Source organism: Stegodyphus dumicola, chromosome 1 (assembly GCF_044657685.1).
Source record: "Stegodyphus dumicola isolate Sdum_Otavi_A_Nest chromosome 1, ASM4465768v1".
In the NCBI taxonomy this organism is placed as follows: domain Eukaryota; kingdom Metazoa; phylum Arthropoda; class Arachnida; order Araneae; family Eresidae; genus Stegodyphus; species Stegodyphus dumicola.
This window is the reverse complement of record NC_140768.1, coordinates 121,563,577-121,577,751: the sequence shown is the minus strand read 5'-3', so window position 1 is coordinate 121,577,751 and position 14,175 is coordinate 121,563,577.

Sequence of the window (14,175 nt, the reverse complement as noted above, 5' to 3'; positions counted from 1 at the left end):
TCGCAGATTTCCCTTGATTTTCGCCTCATTCTCTGAATTTCCTTTTTATTTCGCGTTTCAGTTTTATGAGGATAGTTTACGGCCTCAACGTGAGACTGCATTTCAAGTCTGGTTTATAAAACATATATCAATACTTTGTTTTGCCTCAGTATAATATTTTACTTCAGTTTTAGCTACGTTCATCACACGCACGCGTTTTATTCGAATTTTCTGGGGGAATAAAACGCTCTAAAATAAATTTGCTTCTTAATTTTTGTAGATTTCCTGTAACCAAAAATTGGGGAATATTGTTTCTTCTAGATATAGATATATGTGTCTGTATGCGTGTAAGATAAAAACATATGAACTTCAAAATTAATAACTTCAATTTGGCCGCGTCTCCTTCTTGGAAACACTAACCTGCATCCAATCATCTGCAGTGAGTAGAGCTCTTTGCCAATCACCGTTCAAAACTCAAAATACGCAGAAATGCTGAAAATACGCAGTGACTTTCCTACTTAACTCTTGCCCTGCTAGCGCTTGCCATTGTTTCTCCGTGTCATTTATTGTCTAGAAATGAAAATAAGCAGACTTATATTTAATAATGTAGAAGTACTGATTGCATAGATATTGAGATGCTGATCCATAATGAACAGCAAAGTTCTCAGCCGATGCAGATTAAATATTCATTTTTATTTCAATAGATGTTTTGCCGACACAAATCACTTAACATTCTAATCATGTCTATTTCCAGAAGATTTACATTTTTAGCAGTTTGAGATAAGAAAAGAAGCATCAAGCAAGGTTCTATATTCGCTGAAGATCAAAAGCAAAGTATGTAATTATCCAATATGGCAGCATATTAAGAGAAAGTTTACGGTTCAAGTTCCAAATAAGGTACGTTATCATCCCAATGCAAAACTCACCATAATGCATTAATTTAGAAATGACGCACTCCAGATAAAATGTATTACTAATTTCAGAGAAAGGAGGGGGAATAGCCAGATTGAACTGAGGAATTAAGAGACGTTGCTGTGAAGGGACTAGTTATGATTTTGTTTTACGTATTCTTTAATACGTAACGTAAAAATTATGCAAATAAAAATCCTAAATTTAATTAAATACTGATATTGGTCAGGAATCAGATATTGCCAATGGAGTAACTCTGTAAAAATCATTAAAAAAGCGATTAAAATATAAGCAAAAAAATAATTTGCTATGTCAGACTCCGCTGTAACATTTTCAGCCGTATTTTTTATGTCTACACCACCATTAAAAGTAATAATCATTTCTGAAATCAATAACAGCCTAATGCTTGTTTACTAAATTTAAAGCCTCTGAAGCTGCGGCTAATATTTCTAGAAATTATAATTTTTTGCTGTACAACGAGATTTTTTTCAAACTTGTGCTCTCAATATTGCTTTGAATAGCAAAAGAAATTAAAGTATTATTCAGAGCTCAGAAAGCCGAATATTTCTTTCATAGAATCGGTGCAATATTTCTTTCATTTATGTGTTGAAAAATAGCCTGGTTAGAGTACCATTTTGACATCATAGTGGGAATTCACGTAAAATTGATCAGAACTGATCGGACAAAATCATTTATACGGTTACGTGATATTTGCCAGTAACAGGAAACGCAACTAGTTGGCATTATCTGAATGGCATTAAGAATGCAGTCTAAGATTATCTGAAATTTAGATAAAAGAGTTTTGCTTCGTTTGTATGTACATATGTAGTTTATATGCATATTGATGGATAGGCAGATAGAAAGATTAAGCAATGGCGGCATGAAGCAGCATTTTCTGAAATATACATTTATAGCACGTTTATTTTTTGTTTAAGAGATAATATTTATTAACCGAAATAACATCTAGTGTTGGGATACGAATGCTGTTAAATCAATATAAAAATACTATACTTATATGAAAACATAACGGATTTATTTTATATTTTGGAAAAAGACAGGAAGAAGCTAACCTTGCATTTTTCGGGAATATTTTTTCATTTCATTTGCTGTGCTTAGATAGAAATATATGAAATTAAAATGCTAATCGACAGAATATAGACTGTATAAAGACTGTAAAATGCCAGTTAACTGTATAAAGTAGTCAAAATTAGGTTTTCTATACATGTTCTTGGCATAACGTAGTTTTCTTTTCTTTTTTTGGGGGGGGGGAGGGGAATAGCAGTTTGTACTCTTAAAGCAAATGTATGCCGTATTGATTCTTTTAGTTAATTTTTGTTAAATTTAATTTATAATTTGCTCTAAAATTGCAGAGATATGCTCTAAATTAAGTATTGAAAGGAATAAAATGTTGCATTTGAAGAAGTAAAAGAACAAATGGTTATGCATGGAAATAATAAAGTCCTTCACTGTTGAGAATATTGACCAAACTTTAAATAGACAGAAATTACCGCTAAGTTTCAACAACAGCTGAAATTTGGGATGGGTGAAACAGACTATGTATTTAAAACTGAGATGAACCAGGAGGTACTTCTGATGCTTGCAAATATGCTATTTATATGTTTCTTGATTTTTTTATATTAAATTTGTTAAATTCCATTGCTGTTTCAAAGGATATTTTTCATCGTTATTATTAGGTTAAAATTATCGTAATAGCCGTGTAAAAACGTGATCATTTTAAGTTTCATTTACGTCTCCTGGAGTCAGTGTAGCAAAATGTTCTACATTTTTAAGACTAATTTCTTCTCCTCATTTGTAGAACGGTAAACGTTACCATGTACACTGCTCAAAAGAAAAAAAAAAAAAAATGGGACAGTGCTATATCTCCCGTTCTACTGGGCCGATTGACAAAATTCAAACTGCGTTTTTCATGTCTCGAAAGCGCGACTTAGGATATATATTAGATTTATATATAGCACTATTCTAATATAGGTATTTTGACACAAAATCGGACTTTTTCTGAAATAACATACCAATTTTTTTCCATATTTCGATTCTACGACTCAAATTATGCCAGAATACTAAGTTTTGTAAAAATCGTACGACTAGTTTTTAAAATATTAGCTCTCAAAATTTTAGCTCCTCAATGTTAATTGAATTTGGCAAATATTTATTAATATGTCTTTTTTTATTAAACTTTTTTGATTTTTTCTCTCACATTTCGAAATTTAGGTTCATTCCAAATAAAATTTACCCATTTTTTGTGTTTTATTTTTAAAATTTCTATTTTTAAATAATTTTTATAAATTTTTCGAAAAAACATTTTGAATTATAACCTATATAATTTTTACCATCATTATAAAGTAGGTGTATTTTTAAGCATATCTGCAAAAAATTAGACTTTTTTATTCAAAATTTTCTAAAATATACACGGATTTACATATTTTCGCGTTTTGAAATTTGGCATCTTTTTTTTTGAGCGATAATAACGTCAAATGTGGTCTATGGATTTTTGTTACACCGAATTGCCACAGCTATTTTTAACCTTAAATTTCAAGTAAAATTTTACGGAGAATTAATTATATGAATTTTTCCCCCTCAATAAGGCGTAATAAATATTTACTAATACTATATGAAAAGCTATTTTTTTTTAATTATAGATGATATTATTAAAATTTTTAACAATTTTTTTTAAATTTCTCTCTTTCTTCCTTTTTTTAAAAAAATAAGAGTACATTTTTCTAAGAGTAAATTTTTACCTTCGGCGTTTTATCGTCTGCTACTTTACTTCGTTTAAATCCAATTGTCTAAAACTGAGAATTTTTGTTTAATGTTTATTTGAATTTTATAACATTAACTGCATAATTTATTTCTAAACAAACTGTTGCTTTTGAAGTGGCTGAAAGAGCGGCAGATACTACCATCCATATTTTTAAAGCACAGTATATTTTTATAGAAACATAAGATTTAGAATAATCATTTATATAAGTCAAATTATGATATAAACATACAACCCTCTAGAGACTGAATTAGTGGAATTTCAATGGTTATGTAGAAATGATCTGCAGCTACTTAATGGCTGGATAAGTCAGCAGCTTCTGTGAACAAGTAAGAATAATTATATAAACGACACACAACATTCTGGATTCAATTAACAACTAGGATACGATGTTTATTAAATGAATTTAAGAAGTTTTAACACATAAAAAAACTAACTCATTTTTTATCCTAAAATGTATTTTTGTTCGCAGCGTATTTTCATTATATCTTTAAAATTCAAATTTAGAATGTAATTGTCAAGAACTGAATCCTAATCATCAGTAATATAATAAGTAATCATTACGGTTATTAATAATCCTTCTTATAAAGTAATCGCAAATATTTCAAAAAACTTTCTGTCTGAATGCAAATATTTTTCTATGCAAAATTTTTAATTTTATATTAATCAAGATTGCACACGATATTATTTATTTGCACTTCAATTTTTACCGTCAGCTCTAGTAGAAGTTACAAATCAATTATATTTAATTAAGGATTGGATTGGATTATTTAATTATAGCAAAGCACATGAAGGCTATAAGCCTAAAGAGAGGGATGCCTTCGTGGAAGACTTTCTAAGGTAAACTGGCTCGTATACACGTTACACATGGGAAAACCACGAAAACGCCCAAGCAGCCAACCCGTTCGCGGGATTCGAACTTCAGACCGAACTACCAGTGCTCAGCGTCTTTACCGCTCGGCCGCTGGTGGGCTATTTAATTAAGGAATGACCATCTAAATTTAGAAACAGCGTACCGTAACAGCAATTCAAGTATTGGCGCCGTATCTTTCATGTTACTCCCGATTGGCAAGCTACATGATTTTTAATGAGTATTCAGGTTTTGCTAGTAACTTCATTTGGAAATCGCGCTTAAACTAGGTTAGTTGTTTATTTGAACATAGAAAGAACATGGGAGCTATTTGGTTAAGATGCTTTCATAGAGAACCTTTGTAAAGAGAACCTAGAAAACTACGAAAACCAACCATGCAGCCTGGGTTAGACTTCGCAACAAACAATTAGTATTTAACAATCTTCAAATGCTAGGCAACTGGCGAGGCTCCAATTAAATCTCCAATTTAATATTTTATTTGTAAATATTTAAAATATTGTTGTATACTTAGACACAAAAAGCAGAATTTAAGTTTTGTTAACTCGTTAATAAACTACCAAGCCGTAGTGCAAATGAATATTCAATTTCTTTTGCAATAATTGTATTCACTTAATATTCTTGGAATATGAGCTAAAGAAGGAACGTTCTCGGAAGATTAAAGAAGTGTTTAAATCCAGTGCTATAAGGTTTGTTTTAGAAGCTCAGGATCAAAACGATTCTGCAATTGCCCCAATAGTTGACTTGTAAATGGCTGTGAATAAAGCAGATGACTTTTAATCTTACGTTTTCAGTCAGACAACGTATTACAAATGTTTTGTATTGCATGATAATGCATCTTTTCATTATTCAATAACCAGTCGGAGAACCGCTTGTGTTCCGAAAATAAGTATGTGTACTCAATCTTCCTGCATGTTTTTCAAATTTGTCTTCTTGTGATTTTTTTTCTTTCCCCAAAACTAAATTTGCCTCACAAAGGAAAGTTTTTTGATAATGAAGAGACAAAAGGAGAATGACATCTACTTTTAGAGGCATGTCAAAAACAAATCTCTACAAGCCTTCTCTTCCATTACATGTTGTGCAGTCAGACAAAATGTTGCATCAGCATAAGTTCTATAATCTATTTTATTACACTTTGATTACTTTACTAACATACAGTGAATATACTAAATCTTTTACTTCAGCTTAAGTAATTCGGAATTCTTGACGGAATTCTTATCGGAACTAGGACTTAGAAGATAAGTCAAATTAAATATTTCGATAACCCAATAAATTCAAGGTCGAATTTCAAAATTTTATTTTCGAAGGAAGGGGAAATTTTTTCAGTTTTGGTCCATTATCCTAAGTATATTTGCTTCGATTCTTTATTTTTCCATAAAAGCGAAAAATTTACGTATGGTATACATATAACGCATAGCTTCAAATGAAAATCTAATAATATACGGAGTGGTTATAATTAAAGTTCCACATTGAAAAGGTCATAAAACGAAAAATACTGGATCAAATGTTCTCAAGCTTGGTAATCGTGTAAAGGAGGTCATAGGAATTTGTTTTCCTGGAAAAAAAGGAATTTCGAAACCTCACCACCAGGGGGGAAATGGCGCTGTATGCAATATTGTTAAACGAAATATGGGTCGGAATCTAACTTAACCTTTTGTTACACGGGTTTAATATGTTGTATACCCTTAAGAAACTTTGAAGTAAGCAAATTACCATTTAAAGGCGTTAAATTCGATAAACGTTGAGTGCGCCATCCGTGTAAGTGAGAAATTCTTCCGTGAAAACCACGAATTAGCGATTAGAAAATGTGAGATCGCAAATCACTCGCACAAGTCCGTACAATCTGGAAATCATTTTCTTACAGATCGCTAATTTGTAATTTTTGAAGCCTGAATTCGGCCCTAAAACATAAAGATACTGATTCAAAACGCTTTTAATCGATTTGGGCCAAAGAAATCCCTCATGTTATATATCTAGTTCCATTGCATTCTCCTACTGCATTCGATTGCATAGCAGTCATTCCACACCGTTTAGTGTCGAATGACAGCTACTTTTATAACTGAACCATTTTTCTCTGAAGAGCAGTCGACAGCTGGACCACTGTGATTGCAGCTCACTTAGAGTCAATGTTAAAATGTTTCGTGATACATGAACTGCAGTAACATGGCATTTTAGATACTACGGTTTTTATGCAGGGCTGGGCCCCACCTGACGTGTGTCGCACAGTTACTTAGGCAACATTTCACGAATGAACGTCTTATAGGCCAACACTTCCCCTCTTCCCACCAGTCCTCAACCTCTGTGACTTTTAGCTATGGGGTTTTCTCAAAATCACTGCTTATGGTGATAATCTAAACAATTTGGCAGAACTGAAAAATGTGATCCACTGACATGTCCGTAACATTCCTCCTGATATGCTAAGAGCTGCTGTTGAGAATGCAGTAACAGGATTTAACTTGCTTTCGGAAAATGCTGGACGCTACATTGAACATGCTTTGTAACACGTTTCGGAAAATATTAAACATATTTTAAACAGATATTTTCGTGTCCTATTTCATTTATCAATCTTGTATACAGCGCCATTTTCCCCCTGGTGGTGAGTTTTTGAACTCTTTTTTTTTATTTTCCGCGGAAAATAAATTCCCGTAACCTCCTTTACACGATTCCCAAGTTTGATAACATTTGGTACGGTAATTTTCCTTTTATGGCCATTTCAAATTGGAACTATAACCACCATGTAAATTAAACTTTAAAATTTGACAGTTTGGTTCAAGTCCCAGCTTTAAAAATATATATATAAATATAATCTTTTATATTAATTCTCTTAGAAAGAATGTTTTAACAGGCTAATTTTTCTCTCGCGTTATAGATTGTATAAAAAACATGATCTTTAATATGATTTAGATTGTTTCAGCCGATATAAGAATCGGGTTACTCGGTGGTACAGGATAAACCCTGCTGGATTGTTTTATTTCTTTGTCATTTAGCAAAAATATTTTAATTAAAATATTTATCCTTTGTACTTCGCTTTAAACTGTATTTATAGTTAAAATGACTAGAAAATGAAAAGCTGTCTTCAGCTGAAACGCAATCCATGTAACTGATATTTTAAAAAATTGACAAGAATGCAAAATTTATGGAAGTCGAGCAATCGAAAAATCTTAATTTTCTTGTGTGTGCACTGAAAATAACTGTAGAAGGAAAGAAGAAAATTAGGTAGAAAAGTAAGCAAAAATTTGCAGGGAAATTTGGCTGTCAGACATACCAAGATGTTTCAAAAAGTTGGACGCTTTTGAATATACTTTCAGGATACTTCAAAGAATTTAGATGTTCAAAGAAAAAACACTTGGACGTGTACACCAGCAAATACCATCATTAGAGCTTGTGGTTAACAGAAAAGACAAAAACGATATCATTGCAGATTAAAGTGAAGAGCGACTGTTTTAGGCTATATGGTTGTATAAATTTAAATTACGTTATAGAACATCATATCGTATCATAAATTGAGAATCCCAAGATTTTCTCATTCGAATTATTTGAATATTCAGCAGTTTATCCAGTGATGTATGTGGATGTCACCTAAAGACTTTTTTTTTCCCTTCCTGATGAAACAGCGGCCGAGCGGTAAAGTCGCTGAACGCTGGTAGTTCTGTCCGAGGTCCGAATCCCACGAACGGGCTGGCTGCATGGGCATTTTCGTCGTTTTCCCCATGTGTAACGTGTATGCGAGCCAGTTTCCTTTAGAAAGTCCTCCACGAAGGCCTCCCTCCCCTTAGGCAGATAGCCCTAGTGTGCTTTGTCTTAATTAAATAAACCAAAACCTCTTTATGAAACCAGTCTTTCCTTTCATCTCATACCTTCAAAATGTTTAGCCTCTAAAGACTGATAAAGGCTCTGACCAAATATTGATGAAAGGGATTGAATTGGATTATTAAGTTACGCCAAAGCAGGGCTATCTGCCTAAAAGGAATGATGCCTTTGTGAAGAACTTTCTAAGGGAAACCAGCTGGCATACACGGTACACATGAGAAAATACACGAAAACGCCCATGCAACCAGCCCGTTTACCGGGATTCGAACCCCGGAGTGAACTACCAGTGTTCAGCGACTTTACCGCTCGGCCGTTTGTGGGCCTTTATGAAATGGAAGGCGATAACTTTATTTAAAATTATTGTCAAAAATATCAAGATATTTCGAAAATTTGGATGCTTTTTAATATAGTTGCGGAATGCCTAAAGAAAAAGAGCAAGAATAAAGTAGAATGCCTGAAGAAAAAGAGAAGAAAAATAAATTTTTGCGTAAAATTTAGTATTTGTACTTTTTTTTTAAATTTAAAACTTTTTAATCTTATGATATTTGATTCTTACGATTTCAAAAATAAAATATTTGAATAAAATATGAATATTATTTAAGAAGCCAAATGTAGGATAAAATTGTGTAAAGCAATGGGCACAATGATAAAATTGTTTAAAGCAGTGTATGCAATTGATCCTAAGTTAAAATGTCGGTTATCTCTCTTATTTATATATATCTTTTCTGAACGGAACATTGAAAGGCGTGTTAATTGTGCTTTACTGTATTTTCTCTTTTAATATATGCAGTTTTCAAACGCATCGTAGTCCGGGTTACAAAGTATTCCTCCGAAAGAAACGCAATTCAAATAAATAAAATCAAATTCTGGAAAATTTAAAATAATAAATATATTAAAAATGCTCAATTCGAAGGAATAAATAGAAAATTTTAAAACAATTATCTGAAAAGACAATGCAACACAAACAATTAAAATAAAAATATAAAAATTTAAAAATTACCTAAAATAATAACTATGACAAAAAATATATATAAAGACAACTACTTGAAAAAAATAAACGCTGAATTTTTATTTACGCAGTTCGAATAGGTAAATAGAAAATTTTAAAACAGTTATTCGAAAAAAAAAACATGCAACTTAAACAATTAAAATGGAATTCGAAAAAGAAAAAATTACTTAAAATAATAAGTTATAATTAAAAATATAATATAAAGAATATTATTTGGAAAAAAGGAACGATGGTGACTTTTTTTCCTCTCACGGGAAAGGAAACTAGGTTGCCATATATTAAGAAGTTCGCCAAGTGAACTATTCTTGGCGCAAACTGACAAAAAAGTGCCAACATAAATTTGTGAATTTCTCCGTAAATTTCGCTCCAAAATTTACAAAATTTCATACTTAGGCGTAATTTGAGTCGTAGAATCCAAATATGTAAAAAAATTGGTATGTTATTTCAGAAAAAGTCCGATTTTGTGTCAAAATACCTATGTTAGAATAGTGCTATATATAAATCTAATATATATCCTAAGTCGCGCTTTCGAGACATGAAGAACGCAATTTGAATTTTGTCAATCGGCCCAGTAGATCAGGAGATATAGGACTGTCCCATTTTTTTTTTTTTTTTTTTTTTTTTTTTTTTTTTTTTGAGCAGTGTACATATCAATTACCTTTAGCAGCAGCATGCTGATTGGTCAACCACTGGTGTGGGACTTGTACACTGTATAGAGAAAGCAAATTTTAAAAAAAAAAAAAATCTGAAAGCTTTCAGATTTTATATTATGCCCAAAGGGGGGGGGGTTAACATATTGTGTGTTAACTTTATTTTTAAAATATCATGATCTTCGCACTTAAACCGTATAAAATTCAACTGAACAGCAATATCACGAAATATTTAAAATCAGCGTATCTTTATAATTTTCAAAAGACAGCTTCGCGCGCTGCAGATAAAAATATTTTTTTTCTGTACAGTGTTTTTATTGCTCGCTCCGAAATGGTTGGGTTTGTTAATCAAAAATTCGTTAAAGTTTTAAAAATGTGAAATAGATAATAAAACAAATTCAAAATTCGGGATTCCAGGTGCACGTGTTTGGCTGGAGGACTACATTATTTAAAAGTTGATGGCTCTAAGTACCGTCGTTTTTTTTTAAAAATGCGAGAATAATATCTATATTCGTGCGCATTTTCCTTCATTTATTTTGTTTTAAAATAATACAGATCGATAATAATTTGGTGGCAACAATTTGAAAAGTGATTCAGCCTTTTACAGTGATTCAACACAAAATCTCGTTTCGAGAATAATAGCCTTCAGCAGCTAATGCTCCTTTGAGCTAAAAATTCATCTCATGAAATTAATTTCATCCTTGCAGGAGATAAAACTATTTTTTATTTTTTTTTCATAAATTTTTTATTAAGAATGGAAAACAAATACAAAATAAATTGGTATGTGCCGCCATCTATTGATTAAAATTGAGGAAAAAAAGAGCGTAATGCATAATTATCTATTCGCATAAAAGTTAATATTATGGGTAAGGTGTAACTCTTTATGACACGCTCTTATAGTACAAGGTTTTCTTTAGTACATTATTTAATATTTTACTTTTAAACTAAAATTTGACTTTTATTTATAAAACATTTATTTTTCGCAGCACTTAATCTTAAGAAAATGCAACAACATTTACCGATAAAAATTTCATGGATATTTAAACTCAAATGTATATCTAGAATACTTTACTTTCTTTATATTTTCAAATTTCGGAAACACTTAGCATAAAATATTCATAATGACAATAAGGGTTTTCTTTTTTATTGGCTAGACAGGGCGCATTTTCGTAAATGAGTTATTTTATTGGAAAAGTCTTCAGAAGTTTAAAAATCCATAAAAGCTGGTCGTTTCCTACGACGCAATTAGAGGAAACTGCTCGAGGTCTCAACTTCCTTCCTTGTCTATCGATTTTGATAGAATTCAGGGCAGGCGTATTTTCAAATGGACTTCTAAATTACACCCGGGAGACTTCCGGTCATTTCTGGTCGTGGCATGTTACCGGAGTCAAAAAATATGCGATTCAAGGTTAGAGAGTTTTCACTTCGACATCAGTATTATGATATTTTCTATCTGCCCATTCCATTGTTCAAGATCTGAGAAACCCGCTTATTTCCACACTACCAGTAATGGGAATAGTAGTACAAGGTACTAGTACTTTTTTTTTTTTTCAAAAACAATTGCCACCTTTTGATACATATAATTCTTTAAAAATTGCAGGAAGGTTTTTCACCTGTCTGGAATGAAAATTTTAAGTAATAAAATCAGTTTGAAAATTTTGATAATTAGAATACTGACATTTTGTTAACGCCGCTAACTGGGGCACTGATGAACAACGCTGACTTCGTAACGAAGGGCCCGGGTTCAAATACCCGAGAAGGCATGGCTGTCTGTAAATGTCTGTGCGGCATGTGGGAACTCTAAATATGCGGCGAGCCGAAAGTCCTCTCGAGAGGTTGAAGGTAGGGGAAGAGGGATGTAAGAACCTCAGACTCGTCCCCCCAGGTTTCTTTAAAACTGTAAGAAATCATTACTTCTCTTTTCTTTCAATTTTAGAAATTTACGGTCTAGAATTAGAAAAAACATGAAACTTTTAATATTTTGAATTTAATTATTTTAATATTTTGAATATACTAAAGGAGGATTTAGAAACTTCCGTCTTGAAAGCTGAAGCATGGAAAAGTGCTCCCTTTTGCCTCTGTGGCAGACAAGCCTACCTATATATTAAATATGCATTCGTTAATTTCTTATTCTCTTATATTTATGTTAGGTACTACACCTCTCTATCTTTCTGTTTAAGGATTGACTTTCTGTCGAAATAAATAAGTATGAAATATAAATTATAATGCTAAATTTTAACTTTCATTAAATAACGCTAAATTTTAACTTTCATTAAGCCTTCTAAGGTTGATATATCTCACCTCCCATTCAAATTCTTCTTCATCATTTTCATTTTTGGTGTGACAGTTTTAATCTTGTGCCCACAGATTCTTGTTTCGAAAACCCCTGCGAAACAGTTGGCTTTATCTAGACGTTTACAGAAAATGCCTATAAAAGTCTAGATAAAAACATCTGTTTCGCAAATTATCATTTGCATTAATTATTAATGCAAATGATGATACTCCTTTACTCGTTTATTTTTTTTCCTTTGATATTCCTGATAAACCAGTAAAGTCAAAGCAATGATAAAACCATTTTAGAAATAGATTTAACGACTTGGAAAGTGAACGAGGATGAACTTAAAATTTTCTCCATCCCCACTTTTCTCATTAATCTACATAAACTATATATATTCTAAGAAATTTTTAAGGTAGACTCATTTGTATACAATTAAATTTCTGTATGTGCTTGTATTTTAAGAAAAATTACCATTAAAATATTCTTTTTTATAATTTTTATTTAAAAGTTATTTCCAATACCTATATGAACAATAAAAAACACCACTAGTACTTCGATACTATGAGTGTATTTTTATAGCAAGGAGGTTTATTGAAATTCAACGTTAATTAATTACATCATTAAATATAGAAGAAACAATGTCTGAGAAAAATATGCATGCAAAACATTCTTTTCCATACGTCACATCTTATTCAATTTTGTAGACAATCATGCATATTTGTTCTGTAAGAATTATATAATACTACAAAATACTGATACTATAATAGCTATATAATCTTTGCATTAAGAATTAGTGTAGTAGATGTTATGTCACCTATACAAGAACTCCATTCAGTCTAGGTGCATAGCGTTTGATATTTTAGATAACCCTGCCTGATAATAGTCTGTTACAAAATGGAAAATACTATAGCAAATTCAATTTTTATAGCCCGAAAGGGCTATTATCCTTGAAACACAATTTGTGATGTTTTCCTTTAATGCTTTTTTCTTTTTTTCGAATCTGTTGCCATGCGAGAAAATGTAAAATATTATTCCTTCTATGTAATCTGACTGTTATTAATTAACAAACTAAACTGCTTAAAAGCAACTGATACACTCTTAAGAATTGTAGAGACATCAGGATTTATTTGGAAGCAGACAAGATCCTGGGTGAGGAGAATCATCATCCAACACCCTTTTAATTCGGGCGAAACTGTAGAGACATTAGGACGCAGGCAAGATGAAAAATTAGCAAACGCCTTCGCCGGGAATCGAACCACGGACCTCTGGAATACCGGCCCAGCGTGAAGAACCACTACACCGCGAAGGCATGCTAGGAAGGCGGTAGAAATACATTATATACCCCCCCTTTTTAAGGGCGACTGGGGTTTTTAGGGGACCCAGTCGTGAAATCCTGGGTGAGGAGAATCATCACCCAACACCCTTTTTAGTTCGGGCGCCACTGTAAACATTGCATATTTTTTCACGTGTGAAAGACACAGACGATATATAACATTTACTTGTTAATCTAAATACATATTCACCTAACATCATGCAATATTGCAATAGTTTAAGTATATTGAACTGTGCTGAATGTATTTTTAGGAGCTCCTAAAGCGAGGAAATTGAATTGCGTAAATAGGTGTCTGAGGTGAAAAATTTTTATATCATTTTAAAGCCCTAAAAAAGATACATAACATGATATAATCTTTAGGAATGTATCGCCTAGGACTGAAAAGATATTGTCAGTCAAAGTTATCAAGTTCGTAAGTTATTAAAATTTAACAATACTCAATGTTAAACTAATATTATAACGACTGCAGCCAAATCTTTTAAATAGCTTATTTCTCTGTGAAAATCAACATATTGTATCAAGAATTACAGTACCAGATAGAGCAAATTTTTCTCTTTCAGAAT